We start from the raw sequence: 17,332 nt of genomic DNA on the forward strand, positions 1-17,332 counted from the left end.
ATCATAACTGGTTATGTGCAGGGGCTACTCCTGGCTCTGCGCCCAGGAATCACTCCTGACAGTATTCGTGGGTCCATGTGGGATGTTGGCGATTTAACCCAGGTTGGCTATGTACAAGGCAAGCATCGTGTCTGCTATACTAACTAGCTAGCTCTTTGGCTCCAAAACTTGCAGATTTAAACAAAACATAAATAATTTGGGACGGGGGTAAGATATAGGTGAATAATGAAGGTATGGCATATATACACACAATGTGATACTATGCAGCTGCCAGGAATAATAAAATTATGCAATTTGCTGCAACTCGAATGGAATATGAAGAAGTTAAGAAGAACGTTCTCATTTAGCTATGGTTATGGAATAACATTACTGAAAAGTAATGTATCCAAAGAAAACCCTTGGTCCTAGATTACAGAGATGGTAAGGCCAGAAAATGAGAGAAATGGAGCAGGGAATTAAAAGAGATGGTGATCTGTCTGCTCTTTCTAATGTCAGGCACAAAAGTTAGGTCAAAATGGTTAAAGATCTCAGTATCTGACCTGAATTCATAAGGTACATGGACGAAAACATAGGCAAAACCCTCCAACATTGAAACTGAAGGCATCTTCAAAGATGAAACCTGCTGACCAAGCAAGTGGAAGCAAAGATAAACAAATAGGATTACATAAAACTAAGAAGCTTCTGCACCTCAAAACAATCTTTGTCTAAGATACAAAGAAGCCCATGGTATAGGAAAAATTATTTACCCTGTAGCCATTTGTTAAAGGGTTAATATCATAGTTATATATGACACTGGTAGAACTTTACAAGAAAAAATACATCCAACCCCATCACAAATGGGGAGAGGAAATGAACAGAAATTTCCTCAAAGAAGAAATACAAATGGACAAAAAGCACATGAGAAAATGCTCTATGCCACTAATCATCAGGGAGATGCAAGTCAAAAAAACAATGAGATATCATCTTATACCACAGACTGGTACACATTCAAAAGAACAAGAGCAACCAGTGATGGCACAGGTGTGGGGAGAAAGGAACTCTTCTTCATTATTGAGGGGAATGCCGACTGGCCCAGTCTTTTTGGAAAACAATATGGATGGTCCTCAAAAAAAAAATGAGAAATCGAGTTTCCATTTGACTCAGCATACCTCTTCTGGGAATATACGTTGGGAGCACAAAAACATAGCAAAAAATGCACTTCTGTGTTCGTTGCAGCATTATTCACAATAACCAGAATCTGAAAACAATCTGTGTGCCCGAGAACAGATGACTGGATATAGAAACCATAGTACATCCACATAGTAGAATACTACACAGCCATTAGAAAGAATAAAATCATGAAATTTACTTATAAATGGATGGACATAGAGCGCATCATGCTGAGTGAAATGAGTCAGAAGGAAAGGGACAGGCATAGAATGACTGCATGTGTGGGAAATAAAAATAGTCTGAGACGAATATCCAAGCCCAGGGTAAATGGGGGCCAGGAGAACTGGTCAGTGATTGGAAGCTTGCCACAAGAGTGTTGGGTGAAGGGCAGTTAGCATAGAGAAGGAACCAACATGACAATGATAATTGGAAATGATCGTTTTGGACAGGAACTCAGTGTTAAAAGTAGGTAAAGGGATAAACATAATAACTTCTCATTATCTTTATTGCAAACCATAAGACCCAAAAGGTTGGGGGAGATGCCTACCGTAGTGGCAGGTTGGGGGCAGGGGGTGGCGGGAGGGAAACTGGGATCATTGGTGCTGGGAAGAGTACACTGGTGAAGGGACGGGTATTTAAACATTTTATGACTGAAATCCAATCATGAACAACTTTGTAATTGCATATCATTGTGATTCAGTTAAAAAATATATAAAAAAGAGGCGGTCCTGGGGCTGGAGCCACAGCTGGTAGGGCGTTTGCCTTGCACGCGGCCTACCCGTGTTTGATTCCCAGCATCCCATATGGTCCCCCGGGCACCGCCAGGGGTAATTCCTGAGTGCATGAGCCAGGAGCAACCCCTGTGCATTGCCAGGTGTGACCCAAAAAGTGCAAAAAATAACCAAAATGGTCCTGGGGCCGGAGTGATACTACAGTGGGTAGGGCATTTTCCTTGCATGTGACTGATCCGGATTCGATCCCTGGCATCCTATATGGTCCCCCAGCACCGCCAGGAGTAATTCCTGAGTGCAGAGCCAGGACTAACCTCTGAGCATCACTGGGTGTGACGCATAAAGAAAAAGAAAAAATGGTGGTCTGGAGGCAGCAGGGGGCAAGACTCATGAGCCTTGGATTTAGCTCAGGTGTAGAGGCAGGTATCTATTTGTGTCCACTAGAACCAATGCGGCTGTACACATGAGTCCTAAAGTACAGTAATTAAACTTACAATTGTTGCTGTTAAGGAGGTTGATTGGGAATGGTGGGAGGGACCTTGGGGACATTGGTGACAGGATGCTAACTCTGGCAGTGGAATCGGAGTTGGTATACTGTCCAAATTTCTGTTGACAGATTTGCAAATCATGATGCCGAACTAAAACATTAAAAAATTTTGGGTGTAGTGGTTTGGGCCACATCATACGGTGTTGAGTTATTCCCAGTTCCTGCTCAGGATTGACCCCTGGTGGTGCTTTGGGGATTGTATATGGTTCCAGGGATAGCAAAACAAGAGCTATACCTCTTGTATCCACTTTATTTTTAATCTTTTTTTTTCCTTTTTGGTCAACCAAGTTTTTTCTTTCTGTGCAACCCAGCGATACACAAGGGTTACTCCTGGCTCATGCACTCAGGAATCACTCCTGGCGGTGCTCGGGGACCATTATTTTTAATCTTTTGATTATACCGGCCAGCCCCCCTGGAGCGATAGCACAGCGGGTAGGGCGTTCGCCTTACAAGCGGCCAACATGGCCGACCCGAGTTCGATTCCTCCACCCCTCTCGGAGAGCCCGGCAAGCTACCGAGAGTATTCGATATGCCAGACACAGTAACAACAAAGTCTCCAATGGAGACGTTACTGGGCCCGCTCGAGCAAATCGACGATCAACGGGAGGGCCTTTACCTTTACCTTTACCTTATACCGGCCAGTGCTTACCTGAATCTACTTTCAGAGATTACTCCTGGTGTTGGAGAACCATACAGGGTGCTAGGGGTTGAACTGTGTTGGCTTTGTGAAGGAAAGTGCCCTATCCACTGTACTGTACTATCACTTCAGCCCCTCTAAATTCTTACTAGTTTTGAGTAATTTTATGAATGTACTGAAGTTTGTCCATTTGTCTGCTGAACGCTGTCTGGGTTGCATGTGAGTTTTGGTGTTCATGATTAAATGTGCCGTACTCTACCAATAATGCAAACGAGAATGCCTAAAGGGAGGGAGCTGGAAACAGGAGAGGGGAGAGGAGAGAGCCTGCTGGAGAGACAGGCTGGGGTGAGGGTAGGTGGGATGGAACTGGGACATTGGTGCTGGGAATTGTACACTGTTAAAGGACCGGGTGTTGGAAAAGTCTATGACTGAAAGCCAGTTAAAACAACTGCTGTAGAAATCCACGAGTGAAATTGTTCTCATGAACATGTGATCTCAACTCCTTGGGGAAATATTATGTTGTGGAATTACTGAACTGCTTGATGTGCTGCCAAAGAAATTGAGACATTTCAATTTGGATGGCCACATCGACGAGCCCATATGTATGCGTGGTGGATACCTAGTGGTCTTAACTATCCTTTTTCCCCCATAGATAAAAAACTGTGACTATGCAGTTTAGATTCAGATAAAACTTGTTTTCGGGTCGTATATGCCCAGTTGTTCTCAGGGCTTACCTCTGATTCTGCACTCAGGAATCATTCCTGGTGAGGCTCAGGGAACCATAGGGGGTGCTGGAGATTGAACCTGGGTTGTCCATGTGCCAGGCAAGCACTCTACCCACTGTATTATCTCTCTTGTATCAGGTAAAACATTTTGAAGAATAATTATCATTAGTCACATGGGACTATTATATATTTTTGGTTTGGGGGTCACACCAAGTGTTCATTGCCTCTATGCAGATGGTTCTGGGGAGATACTCTGAGCTTCTGGCATGCAGAGTATGCTCGTAGCCTAGTATGAAGTAAAGCTCCTCACCATGTGGGTAATTTTGTACACGCATAGCTGGAGGCACATAAAGTCATGCTTTCCCCACTTCTAATGACAGGAGGTGTTTTGGTTAATGTAGTAGCAACTAGATTTTACTCATAATAGTTTCCTTTTGAAATTTAAAGTTATTTTTGGTATAATAGCATTGTGTGAATTGTTCCTGCTAAGTAACTATTCACTTAAAAAATTTTTAAGTGGAAGAGGAAAAATAATATTCAGGATTTTATTTATTTATTTATTTTTTTGATTTTGAAGTCACACCTGGCGATGCACAGGGGCCACCCCTGGCTCATGCATCCAGGAATCACTCCTGGTGGTGCTCAGGGGACCATATGGGATGCCAGGAATCGAACCCGGGTTGGCCGCATGCAAGGCAAACACCCTACCCGCTGTGCTTTTGCTCTAGCCCCAGGATTTAATTTTGATATTTAATTTTTTTTCTTAAATTAAGAATGGAAATTATTTACATGATAAAAGATTTTAGAACATCAGTGGGATGAGAAACTTGATGTGATGCCCTTTTGGGTGGTGCTACCATACAGTGTTCAGAGGCCTGGGGTCTATTTCCCAGCATTGCACGCCACCTCAGGTGCCTTGGCCCTGATACCGTGCTGCTTAGTCCTAGTGGTATTGAGAATCAATATGGTAGCCCCAGAATTGCTTGGGGGGCTCTGCAGTGCTGGGAATTCCACTTGGGGCTTAATGTTCCAGGCATGTTCTCCAGCCCGAGTCCTCTCTCCAGACTCTCCCTACGTCTTACCTAGATTTTGCCAATATGTCTTACCAGACTGTTTTCTAGAGACTGGCTCAAGAACAGCGGTATTCAGAAGGTAGGTCATAGTGGTGGGAGCATCAATTATAAAGATCTTAAAAATGTATCTATGTTTTGCTGGTGTGGGGGTGGCGGCTGTGGTCTCTCCCCAGCCCCAGCCATGTTTTTTGTTTGTTTGTTTTTTTGCTTAGGGGCCTAGGATCCAGATAAAACTTGGCTGAGTGGTGCTGGGGATGCAGTTCTACGTAGGCCCTGCCATGCTGCGTGGGGGGAGAGCATGTGCCTCAGGTATGTGTCCCCGTGTCCCCTCCCTCTGAGTGACCGACCGTGTTAAAGCCTTCTACAAATTGCTGAGTCAAACTCCCGAGGGCTGAGACCTAGAAATCAGGGTTTCAGACACACCGCATAAACGTGTGTGTTCGTCCGTCGTGTGTCACCCCCCCGCTTTTTAAACATCCTGTATTAAGGCCCTCTCATGCCTGTGTTCTTCCTTGAACATGTGTCTCCACTTGCTGCTTTTATGCTGGAGAGGCTGAAGTTTGCATATTCCTCTCTCTGCCCTTACGTTTTTCTAAGTAAATTTATTCAGTAAAAACTATCTAGCTTTGCTTAAAAAAGTACTAACTCTGAAAGTGTGCTGTAGATGATTTAGTTTTTACCTTTTTTGGGTGGTGCAGGGGCCACTATCTGTGGTTTATGTGGTGTCCCAGTCAAACCCTGGTTTCAGGTTTTGTGAGGAATGCATGCTAGCCCTTTGAGCATCTATCTCCTCAGCCCCTGGATTATCTTTAAACAAATTAAGAAATAAAAAAAAATGTAAGTGTCTGGGAGTATTGATAATTTCAAACTATGTAAATAGGCTGCTGCTGCTGCGGAAATTCTGTTCTACTAAATTTAGCATTCATTGGTGGTACCTATATATGGTATGTATTACTTAGTGTTCCAGTGGTGGTATCTCGTTTTCCTATGTACCAGGGCACTTAGAATATCAAGAATAAAAAGCATTCAATGTTTGCTTATAAGGAATTCATAGGGTGACAGGTTTTTGATATGAACAAACAGAAAACGCCTTCATATGCACCCATGGCCTCTTGCACTCCCCTGGATCATCCCAGTGTTTCATTTTTTTTATTTGGTGTCTTGCCCAGCAGGGGTCAGGGGTCTTCCTGGATTTCTGCTCAGGGTTCACTCCTGGCATTGCTCAGTAGACCATATGAGGTACTGGGGAGTGGACCCTGCTAGCTGTATGCAAGTTACATAACCCCATGAATACTGTCCTGACCCTAAAAATTTTGTTGTTTTTCAGCCCCGCCCATTCTTGCTGGGGGAAGTGTACATGGGCATTATTTGCACTCTGCCTTTTGAACTCTTCTCCAGCCCCTATGTAGTCTTTTTGTTCTTGCCTTCTGGCCATATCCTGTGATACTTGGTTTCTTCTGCCTCAGTATTTGGGGTTACTTGTGGCAATGCTATGGGGCCGTGTGGTACCAGAGATTGAACCTGGTCCTACTACATGCGAAGCACGGAGCACTCTGGCACTATTCATGTATATCTTTTGGGGGGTGGGGTGGTGATTGGGATTTTGGCCACACCTTGTAGTTTTCAAGGTGCATTGTGTTGCTCTCAGGGATGCTTGGAGGACCATGCCATGCCAGAACTGAACCTGGGCCTTCTGCATGCAGAGCATATGTTCTAGCCCCTTAAGTCATCTCTCTGGCTGTTATGCATGTATTTGTGCTAGTGTCAACAACTATGAATAGTGTTAGAGTAACACTAGAATTATGCACGATGTATTTTGGAAGTGCAAAGACTGCTAAATACATTGAGCATAGTAAGCATAAATTTACAAAAATATTTGAAAATATAGGTATGGGAATATACTAACAAATATGGGAGTATTTGGCAAAATCAGATTTTAGAAAAGCATATGAGAAGAAACCCCATAGCCCCAACAGTTGTTGAGTGGCAGAGAGCACAGTTCTTGGAAGCATCAGCCTGTGGTGTCTTGAGTCTGAGCCCTGTACTTGACCCCAATTGCAGGCACAGTGCCATGACAAAACTATGTCATGAATATTAACAAATGTGGCTTCTGTAAAAATGTGTTCGGCTGTATCATAGTATGTGTACCCCTTGGTTATTACAGAAATAACACAAAAGAAAGGGCAGTTGAGGGGGAAATCACCCTATATAGGGACTGGAGTGGTTAGTACAGTGGGGATGATGTTTGCCTTGAATGCAGCCAACCCAGGTTCGGTTCATATGGTCCCCCGAGTACCACCAAGAGTGATTCCTGAGTGCAGAGCCAGGAGTAACCTCTGAGCATTGCAGAGTATCTACAAAACCAAAAATACATTTTTTTTAAAGAAAACAAAACCAAAAATACATTTTTTAAAAGAAATCACCCCTACATCATTATGTGACCCATATCTATGTGGCTATTATTTTTCTTTTTCTTCTTATTATTTCGTTGTTTTGGAGCCATATCTGGTGGCACTCAGTGGTTACTCCTGGCGGGCAGGGGACCATTATGGGATGCCAGGGATCGAATCAGCTGCATGCAGGATAAGCCCTCCACCCATTGTACTATCTCTTCACCCCCAGAAGGTTTCATCCAAACTTCATGCTCTTACCTTTTGAATTTATTTCTTCGTATTTTAAAATTTTGTGGTACCAAGTATCGAACCCAGGGTCTTCCTTGCTTTCCTTCTATTTTGCAGCTATTGTGCATGTGGCTTTTTCTTTTTCTTTTCTTTTTTTTCTTTTTGGGTCACACCTGGCAATGCACAGGGGTTAGTCCTGGCTCTGCACTCAGGAATTACTCCTGGCGGTGCTCAGGGGACCATATGGGATGCTGGGAATTGAACCTGGGTCGGCCGCGTGCAAGGCAAACGCCCTACCCGCTGTGCTATCACTCCAGCCCCGCATGTGGCTTTTTCAGCATAATTTTTCTTCACATTATTTTTTTAGGTTGTATGCATTTTGTTAAAAGCGTCAAGCCTGTTTGCTGTTGGGTATTTTGGGCTGTACCCAAGCGGGCTGAGTGTACTCCCTCTGTGTCTGGTGTTGGCATCTGTCGTTCTCAGAGCACAGGTGGTGCTGGGGATTGGACCTGGGCTTCCTGCTTGCATTCTGGGTTGAAGAGATAGTACAGAGGTTAAGGTGCTGGCGCTGCATGGTCCCTTGAGCACTGTTGGGAGTGGGACCTGAGGACCACTGAGTGTGGCTCAGAAAGCACCAGCTCCCCTCTGCCCTGCTCAGATCTATCACCCATGTCACACAGCCCCTGTGTTATCTCTCTCCATAGGCTCCCCCTTTCCTCTTAGTTTTCCTCCATGGCGATCAGGGGTTACTCTTAGATCTGTAATCTGGATTCCCTTAAGGAGAATTTTATCACCTTAGTTTCAAGATTCAAAATAATTTTCTTCTTTCTTTTCCTTTGGCTTTTTCTTTTGTCTATGCCGGCTATATTTTATTAACCAAACCATTTGTCTAATAGATTATTTTGTAATCTTAGTTTCTGTGATCTATGTTTTTTCTATTTCCTTTAAATTGGAGGAGAGTTACAGGGAGCTAATAAAATTGTTTACTTTTGATAGATGTAGGAACACACTTTTGGGGGCTAGAGAGAAATAGTACAGGGGTTAAGGGCGCTCACCTTGCATGGAGCCAACTTCGGTTTAATACTGCATAGGGTTCCCCAAGTATCATCAGGAGTGAGTCTTGGGCAGAGTCATGAGTAAACCCTAAGCAGCATTGGGTGTGGGGGCAATCCCCCACCCCCAAATAAAGAAATATGATTCTGTCTGTTTAATAGGTGTGGCCTTGCTGTAAGGAAGACTTTATCAGCTTGTTTGGCATTAAATTTTTCATCATGTAGCTTATTCCCCTAGAACTGATTCTTCTGATCTCCATAGCATCTGAATTATTAGTAGATTGAGTTTGGAAATAGAAATTATGTATTGTTTAAGCACATGTGAAAAGTGTATTAGTTGTATTTTCCATTTAAACTGTTCTGTACAATGCATTTAAAACAGACTTTAGAATTAAACTCTGCTGTTTCCTTTTCCTTTCTTCTTTTTCTGGTTGCCCGAGCAGTGCTCAGGGATCCCTGGGCCATGCTCCAGGCCATCAGGACAGCCTGGGTGGTGTATGCATGTGGGCCTGTGTGTCAGGAACCAAGGCAGGCATGTGCAACAACCCTTTAATCTCTTTCCCTAGTCATGCCTTCTTTGTTTTAAGTAACAAAGCTCAGATTTTCAAAAATACCGTATTGGACTGAATGGCATGTATGTTGTCATTGAGTCAGACACAGCTTTCAGATAAAACTACTCTGAGCTTTTGGAAAGCTTACTAATCCAGCAAAGAATAAAAAGCTTGGTTTATATTTTTGTTCTTTATAACTTAATACATGATCAGTCATCATTCCCCTCCTCACTATCCTCAAGTAGATTCTTCCTATTTGGTATGACTCAGTAGGTAATTTTTGGGTCTGGAAACGCTAGGGTTTCTGTCCAGAGAGACAAAGTAACCCCAGGTGTCCCTGTGAGGGTGAGAGGGATGGTTTGGGCACATGCTTTGCATGTGGGAGCTTAGGTTTTGACCTTCAGCACTGCTTGGTCCTCCACATATTGTTGGGAGTGACCCTTAAGCAGAGTCAAGAGTAGCCCCTGATCATCACTGGGCATGGCCCCCTCCACAAAATAATTCACTAAATCATACAAAATAGGAATGTTCTACTTTGGGGGGGGGGCACACCCAGTAATGCTCAGGGCCTCATCCTGGCTCTACACTCAGGGATCAGTCCTGAAGTGCTTGGGGGACCATATGAGATGCCAGGCATCTAACCTGGATTAGCAGCGTGCAATGCAAAAACTCTACCTGTTGTATTATCGATCTGGCCCAAGAATTATATTTTCTTAAAAACAAAACTGAGGGGCTGGAGGGATAGTACAGTGGGTAGGGCGTTTGCCTTGCACATGGCCAACTCGGGTTCAATTCCCAGCATCCCATATGGTCCCCCAAGCACTGCCAGGAGTAATTCCTGAGTGCATGAGCCATGAGTAACCCCTGTGTATCGCCGAGTGTGACCCAAAAAGCAAAAAGCAAGCAACAACAACAAACTGAGGCCTGGAGAAAGTACAATGGATAAAGTGCTTAACTTGAATGCTGCCACCCTTATTTGATTGAATTTGGCTCCCTGAACACCTCCAGGAGTAACCCCCAAGTGTAAGCTTGAAATAACATCCTCCTCCCAGCACTGCTGGGTGTATATAACTTGCCACTCCTTTATCCCCTACGAAAAAGAACTAAGGCGCTGGGAGGGAGTTTACAGGGCTGAGCGAGCTCTGTCTGATGTGTGGGAAATCTGGGTTGGAGTGCTCACACCGCATGGTCCCCCAGCATTTCTTGAGTGATCCAGAGTACAGAGCTGGGAGTAACCCCCAAATAGTGCTGGATATGGCCCAAAAAAGAACAAAAACTAGAAGATCTGAATTCTGGTCTGTATTTTCCAAGTTGAGTAAAAATTTAGTCTTTTAAGTTGTTTTTGGTTTGGTCCTGGAGCTCAGCGCTCTTTACTTAGAGGTCACTTCTGGCAGTGCTTGAGAACCAGGTGTGGTGATGGGGATCAAACCCTGGTGTACCTTACCAACTCTACTATTTCTTTGGCCCATTTAAGTTGTTTTTTAATGTACCAAATTATTAGATACTATGTGTAAAAGAATTTTGAGTTCCCAGAGTAATATTTTAAAATGTATTTATAATAGTACATACATGTACCTTCACGAGGTATTGACTTAGTTTCTTTTGGGGATGGTGGTGTAGGGTAGTGCACCTGACAGTATGTAGGGCCAATACTTACTACTCAGAAATCACGCCTGGTGTGCTGTGATTCCAAGGGGACCATGTGCCTTTTCAGAAATCAAACAGGACTCAGCCATATACAAGGCAAAGCGCTTCAACCTCTGTACTGTCTTTGGTTTGATAAGTATCATTTGCTGTCCCAAAAATGTGTCCAGGGGACAACCATTTCTGATGATATGTGGCTGGTTAGTACTGTGGCCCGATGCCATTCTCGAATGTACTTGGCTGATTAATGCTAGGTTAGGTGCTGCTTCCTGGTGATGCAGATTCTGCCTGGGTGGTGCTGGGGATAAAATTTAGGAGGTTTGCATGCGAGCAAGAATCGTGCTCCATTCTGAAAGTATAGTCTGCATTCTAACCTATTTTAACCTCTATGTTGTTGAGACATTTGGACATCATATAAAACAAAAAACTGAATCTCAGTCCCTGCAGAAATGAACTCAAAATAGAACAGAGCTCTGAATGCATATGGTAAAAGATTTCTTAGAGGCCCAGGTAGAAGATTGGAATGGTTTGCATGTATGATTTGCATGTATGATTTTGGGTTCTGTCCCTGACACCACATGGTCCTTTCCACACTGCCAGGTGTGACCCCAGAAAACCTCAGATAGTTCTTGGATGAGATCAAAAGCTCAAAATAGGAACTTGACAAACTTCTCTTTGAAATGTCATGTTGAAGTATACTGAGAATGAAAGAGCAGCGTATGAAAACATTCACAAACCACGTATGTGATACCCAAAAAAAAGACAAGATTTGAACAGAATTTGTGCTGGAGATGCTATATTTTGGGAGGCAAGCAAGCACCCAAAATGATGAGCAAAAAATTACCCATTATTAGGGAAATGCAAACAAAAACTGAAACCACGATGAGATCCGGGTATTCATCTATTAGACTGAATGAGAAAACTACTGTTTTCTTTTCCTAGATGACAATAGATAGTTTTTGTGAAGATGTTTTTGTGAGGATGTTTGAACAGCTGGAACTTTCATGTATCTCTGGTGGAGTGCAAAATGGTATACATACTTGGGGTGGGGGGGAGTTTGGCAGTTTACTCTAAAGCTAAACAATTTTTTTTTTTTTTTAGATTTTTATTAGTGAAACACCATGAGGTACAGTTGTAGATTTACAAATTTTGTGCTTGGGTTTCAGTTATACAATGATCAAATACCCATCTCTCCACCAGTGTCCATACTCTACCACCACTGATCCCAGTATCCCTCCCCCCCTTCCCCCATCCCACCTTGCCTCTGTGGCAGGGCATTCCCTTTTGTTCTCTCTCTCTCTCTCCTTTTGGGTGCTGAGGTTTGCAAAAGAGGCATTGAGTGGCAATCATGTTCGGTCTAAAGTCTACTCTCGGCACGCATCTCCCATCCTGGGAGGATCCTCTCAATACCCTTTATTTGGTCCTTCCTTCTCTATCTCAGCTGCCTTTTCCCCTAGCGTGTGCAGCTGGCCTAAAGCTAAACATTTTAAACATGCACCTCAATGTAGGTTTTCTTTTAGGGACTGTGGTGGGGGGAGAGAGGACATCTGATGATACTCAGGGCTTACTCCTCACTCAGGAATTACTCCCGGTGGTGCTTGGGGGAATATGTGGGGTGCTGGGGATCAAACCTGGGTCTGCTACCAGCAAGGCAAACACCCTCCCTGCTGTATTATCGCTCCTGTAACCAAATTGCCAAGCACTGGGGCTGGAGCTATAGTACAGCGGGTAGGGCGTTTGCCTTGCACATGGCCGACCCAGGTTCGATTTCCAGCATCTCCCAAGCACCGCCAGGAGTAATTCCTGTGTGAGTGAACCAGAAGTAACTCCTGTGCATTGCCAGATGTGACTGCTCCGCGCCCTCCCCCCCCCCCCCGCCCCCCAATGCCAAGCACTGTCAATAATCTGAATGCTCTTGCAATGTTGAATGAACTGATACCTTCAAAGAGTTCAGCAGTAAATAAGAGGAATTTATTTTGGTATCCCACATCTAGTGGTGTTTGGGGATTACTCTCATCTCTTGTTCAGAGGTTCTCTTGACAGTGTTGGGGATGGGACACACATTTCTTGTGCTGGGATCAGAGCCAGGCCTTATGCATGCACTGCAGCAGCTCCTTGAATGGCCTACTTGATTTATTTATTTATAGTATGGGGGAGGAGTTTGTCAGTTTACGCTCATGATTTATTTATGTTTGGGTGCCTCACCTGATTGTGGTGCTCAGGAATCACTCCTGACAGGGTGCAGGGCACCATATAGAGTGCCTGGTTGGCCCTTGTGGGTTTTTTTTTTTTTTTGATATTTGAGTCACACCTGGCAATGCACAGGGGCTACTCCTGGCTCATGCACTCAGGAATTACCCCTGGTGTTGCTCGAGGGACCATATGGGATACTGGGAATCGAACTCAGGGCGGTGACATGCAAGGCAAATGCTCTAACCACTGTGCTATCACTCCAGCCCCTTGGCCCTTGTGTTTAAAAAATTTTTTGTTTGTTTGTTTCTTTTGGGTTTGGGCCACACCCCTTGATATTCAGGGATCATTTCTGGTGAGCTTGGCAAAATTTTTTTTTTCTTCCTTGCTTTTTGTGCCTATGTGTTTTTGGGGGTGGACTACTCTTGGCTATGTACTCAAGGGCCACACCTAGGGGTACCAGATTCAGACCATTGTAGCTGAAGCCACATCCATGGCAGATGCCTTAACTTCCGTACCGTTTCACCAATTTTGGCTTTTTACCCTCTAATAATAGCGTTTCTCAGTGTGAGGTTATATTTGTCTTAAAAAATGTATTTTATTAAGGTTCCCCTCCGCACACAGACCTGGCGGTGCTCAGGGCTTACTACTGGCTCTGTGCTCAGGGATCACTTCCTTGGGACCATCTGAGTTCCAGAGATCAAAACTGGTTTGGCTATGTGCAAGGCAAGCTCCTTATCTGCTCTATTTATCTAGCCCTTAAGATTTTATTTTTTTTATTATTTATTTTTTATTTTTTTATTCAGAGTAGGTAAAGAGCTTACCTTGCACACACCCAACCTGGGTTTGATGCCTGGCACCACACGTGGTCCTCTGCCCTGTCAAGCAGTGCTCAGGGCTTACTTCCGTATTGCAGAGCTAGGTGTGATCCAGAGCCAGTGAATTCAGTCCCTGGCACAGTATATTGACCCCCAAGCATCACCAGGGGTTACTCTTGAGGACAGAGTTGGGAATGACCACTGAACACCCTTGGGTGTGGACCCCCCATTTCTTCTCAATTTCCGTCCTTCCAAGTAAGCAACTTACTGAGTCTGGGGGAAAAAAAATAGAGTGCTAGGTTTAAGCTGTTTGCCTTGCACATGGCCAGCCCTGGTTGATCCCTGTACGGCATTGTCCTTTGAGCACTGACAGGAGAGTTCCCTGAGCATCACTGGATTGTGGCCCCAGAATCCCAAAGAACAAAATCTATTTTGTTCCCACCATAAGTGTATATATCTATCTCACAGTTCCTTTCCTGGCTATTTTTTTGTTCATTCTGTTTTTGAGGTTTTGTTAGCATGCAATTTACTCAGAGGTTTGGGTTTTATAAAATGAGTCATTGTTTGTGCAGAAACACTGGAGAGCCAAGTCTGGGCGTTCCGGTTTGTTCAACATACCGGTCACTAGATTGGCTGGTGGAATATTGAGGGAAGTAACTTTGATGTCATGGAGATACCCCCACCCCTCCAGGTCCCTCTGAGAGTGCTCAGGGCGTAATCCTGACTCTGCACTCAGGGATCATTGCTGCACTCAGGGATGAGTCCTGGCAGTACTCAAGGGACTATATGGGATGCGGGGATCTAACCTGGGTTGGCTGCATGCATCCTATCCACTGTACGAGCTCCTAGTTTATTTGTCTTGAGCTGCTTTTCCCTTGCCCAACCCCTTCTCTTCTCTGTCATTGTCTCACTCCACCTCAGATGTGAGGTAAATGAAATTTATTTGAGGTAAATGAATATATATGTAAATATAAACTTCAAACCCTTCTTTGTAGTTTAAATGGCGGTGTTTTGTTACTGTAGTGCGAATGAGTACGGCAGTGAGAAGAAATTTTTTTTTGTTTTTGGAGGGGGGGGTCACACCCGGCGATGCACAGGGGTTATTCCTGGCTCATGCACTCAGGAATTACCCCTGGCGGTGCCCGGGGGACCATATGGGATGCTGGAAATCGAACCTGGGTCTGCCACGTGCAAGACAAACGCCCCCCTACCCGCTGTGCTATCACTCCAGCCACAGAAATTGTATTTTTATAAATGAAACTTTTCTGCATTTGTGTGTATACAAATAAAATACATGCAAATGAAAATACATTCCAGTTTAACATGAATTCTGATCTATAATAGTAAATATGATTAGTAATAGTAAATATATCGATACCTTTCATTTTACTTTCCTTATATTTAACTTTTGGACTTGAGTGATAGCACAGCGGGTAGGGCGATTGCCTTACACGCAGCCGACCCGGGTTCGATTTCTCCGTCCCTCTCGGAGAGAGCCTGGCAAGCTACTGAGAGTATCCCACCTGCACGGCAGAGCCTGGCAAGCGTATTGATATGCCAAAAACAGTAACAAGTCTCACAGTGGAGATGTTACTGGTGCCTACTCGAGCAAATCAATGAACAAAGGGGGGACATTGCTAAGTGCTATGTATTTGACTTTTGGTACTCCGTTAAAATAATGTGATCCCCCCTCCCCCCACTATCACCCTGTTGTTTACCGATTCGCTCAAGCAGGCACAGTAACATCTCCATTTGTCCCTGTCACGGGATAGTGTAGCCCGATGACATATTGGGGGCTCCTTTAGGATCAGGGGAATGAGGACCATTCATTGTTACTGTTTTTGACATACCGAGTACGCTACGGTTAGCTTGTCAGGCTCTGCCGTGCGGGCGGGATACTCTCGGTAGCTTCCGGGCTCTCCAAGAGGGATGGAAGCTTTTGGGGCAGCCTGTAATCACCTTTACAGGTGTTCCTAGTCAGGCATGTAGGCGGTATGATACTCTCAGTAGCCTGCCGGGTTCTCTGAGAGTGAGAACTAGAGAATAAGAGCTCCCGGGAGCTTGGTTTAAAAGTCTCTGGATCCTGGCCATTGATGGGGTTACACGGCAGTTGGTGGGTGTAAACTGTCTAGCTACTGGAAAGTGGGGTAGCTGGTGGAGGAGGCCCAGTCCCAAACCGAGCAGGCTTTGAGATCTCAGCCCCGGGTTCCGTACACCTGGGTTCCTCTGCCGGTTCCTCGTCCAAGCGTGTGGAGAGTGGTCTCAGCATGGCTTTGGCTGGGTCCTGGAGGTCTTCAGCTGTCGGGGGGTCTGCTCAGGGCGGAGAGGGAAACTCAATCCGCCCTCCTCCACGGGGCCCCGGTGAGGACAGCCAGGCGTGGGGGCAGGAGACTCTGCCTTGTTCTCTTCCTGGAGCTTGGTTTTAGAGTCTCTGGATCCAGGCTGTTGATTTTTTTTAAACAAATGTTTTATTTACTCTCTGGCGGAAAGTTGTTTCCCGTTCTTTAACTGAAGTTGTAATCTCATACCATAAAGTCTATTGTTTTAAAGCATTTTAAAGCATTCAGTTTAGCAGCATTTAGTACATTAACAGCTTTACCTCTTTCCAAAACATTTTCATCTTCTCCAAAGGAAACTAATCTTGTTAGCAGTTAGTCCCCATTTTAACCTTTCCCTGTCCCAGGCATCTGACAGTCTGTTTGGTGTTCTGTATAACTATTCACCTCGTCTGCATTTTTAACGTAAATGGAATTATAAATTTGTGACATTATACTTGACTCGTTTATATTGTTTTTGAAATTTATCCATGTGTTGTGGCATGTCTTGATATTTTAATAATCTTGTTTTGCTATGAATTATTTAAGCCACTTTTGATGTATGTTTTATGATATTTTATTGGAAACGAGTATTATGGTCATTTTTTTCTAATAGAAATTTGGTTATGAAGCAAAAATAGTAAATTTGAAATACAGTTTTCAGAGTTGTGTCTTTTAAAAATTACTGGCATTAACATTTAAGGGTTTATTGGTGGGAAAGAGGCAGTGCACACCTGGCAGTGCTCAGGACTTACTCCTGGCTCTTCACTCAGGGATCACTTCCTTGTGGGCTCCGGAGACCATATGGGGTGCCAGGGTTCACAACTGGTCGACTGAATGTAAGAGAAATGCCCAGCCTGCTCTGGCCCCTTAACATTTAATATAAGCCATTGGGCCTGAGAAACAGCTCGGTGGTCTGAGCATGTGCTCGACTGATAGGAGGCCCAGTTTCTATATATGGCACTACATGTCCCCTGAGCATAGACTTGAGTAGCCTCTGAGCACCTTCCAGGTGTGTTTCAAAAATAAATTAAAAATAAATTAAAAATACCCCCAAATAAAATATAGGTCATTACTGAGATTTGAATGCTGAAACTGGATTCATGGGTAGCTAAGTAAATTTTTTCACCAAACAAAATGCTTTCAGTGCATTTTTGTGTATTCTAATTTAATTCATTGATGGCTTGTCATTTTTTGGTGGATTAATTTTGGGGGCTATATCCAGCAGTGCTCAGGACTTAACTCTGGCTCCGTGCCCAGGGGTCAGTTCTGGCTGTTC

The 17,332-nt window shown here is 44.2% G+C and overlaps 1 protein-coding gene across 2 annotated transcripts in view; it reads left to right on the forward strand.

Annotated features, from left to right (window-relative positions):
- Window positions 1-17,332, forward strand: part of WDR33 (WD repeat domain 33) — a 108,656-nt gene that overhangs the window by 17,149 nt on the left and 74,175 nt on the right. Inside the window, exon 2 of one of the 2 annotated variants that reach the window (XM_056115453.1) lies at window positions 5,075-5,171. The exons of the other annotated variant lie outside the window; for it this stretch is intronic. The gene's annotated coding sequence lies outside the window, so the exon portion shown is untranslated. The remainder of the gene's footprint in view (window positions 1-5,074; window positions 5,172-17,332) is intronic. 2 annotated transcript variants of the gene reach the window in all.

This window comes from Sorex fumeus, unplaced genomic scaffold, assembly GCF_029834395.1.
Source record: "Sorex fumeus unplaced genomic scaffold, SorFum_2.1 ptg000029l, whole genome shotgun sequence".
NCBI lineage: Eukaryota > Metazoa > Chordata > Mammalia > Eulipotyphla > Soricidae > Sorex > Sorex fumeus.